Source organism: Homarus americanus, unplaced genomic scaffold (assembly GCF_018991925.1).
Source record: "Homarus americanus isolate GMGI-L3 unplaced genomic scaffold, GMGI_Hamer_2.0 scaffold37638, whole genome shotgun sequence".
NCBI classification, from domain to species: domain Eukaryota; kingdom Metazoa; phylum Arthropoda; class Malacostraca; order Decapoda; family Nephropidae; genus Homarus; species Homarus americanus.
In genome coordinates, this window is record NW_024722011.1 from 2,501 (window position 1) to 3,523 (window position 1,023).

The 1,023-nt window shown below is 54.3% G+C and overlaps 1 non-coding gene across 1 annotated transcript; it reads right to left on the reverse strand.

Moving 5' to 3' along the window:
* Positions 1–647: 647 nt before the first annotated feature.
* On the reverse strand, positions 648–810 carry LOC121861938. The gene has a single exon (XR_006088136.1). It is a non-coding gene; the product is annotated as a 5.8S ribosomal RNA (ribosomal RNA).
* Positions 811–1,023: the final 213 nt, after the last annotated feature.

The following is a 1,023-nucleotide window of genomic DNA, read 5'->3' on the forward strand; positions in this document are numbered from 1 at the left end:
AACACCGTCTTTAACGCGTTTAGAGAGAACTCCCCCTGCCTCCCTCCCAGTCATGAGATAGACGTGGACTCGTGGCGAACTCTCAAAGAGAACGCCCACACCGCGTCTGACCGTGGGAGAGGGTGGAGGAGCGCGTGAGGAAGAGCACGGCGTCACCCAAGCATTCTCATCTCTCTGCCTGCACCACTACATGGTAGACTGCGGGCCCAGGCGCACTCATCAATTTAGGTTCCACTGCAATGCATGCCAAGCACTCTTTTCGAGGTGATAGACGAAATTCCGGCGGGGCTTACTTAAAAGATATCCGACCCGGTTTCGTTTCCTCTTCGTGGGATGGAGTGCCTCTTAGAACATGTGCAGCATCAGCCATGAGCGGCCGACGGCCATTCGTGTCTCTGTGGACAGCAGGCAAAAGAGCGCCGCCTCCAGTTATTTGCGAGGGCGACAACTGTCGCTTTGTTGTGGTTGAATGTGGGTGCGCCAAGTCCATGGACTTGCTAGTGATAGGCTTGCTTGTTTTTAAGGGCACGCCTCGCGCAAAGCGCGGGCGATTAAACCCCAAGGCGGAAGCTCGGTTCGGGTTACCCTCGTGTCGGGGAGACAGTCAGCAGGCACCGAACTCGCAGCAACCGATGGATGTATATTTCCGACCCTCGTAGAGGAGTGGCGGCGACAAGCTCATATGGCTGCCGCCGCCGCAATATGCGTTCAACTTGTCGATGTATCTGGTATTCTTGCGATTCACATACCGACACGCAGTTTGCTGCGGTCTTCATCGACCCACGAGCCGAGTGATCCCCGTTAAGAGTTGTGTATTTGCCATTTGGTCTTTTTGCGACTAACCATCACAGGTCGAGTCTCAATGAAAGGGTTTGACAGACATAGCCCAAGTTTGTGGTTTGGGTTTGGCCGGACGGCTTGTTGTTGTTTTTTGACACTTGAATTTCACTCTTTTTGGGTCAAGAGGCTTATTCGCCGGTAGTAAGGAACGGACGGGCAGCCGTCCAAAGCCCCGTCCGTCCT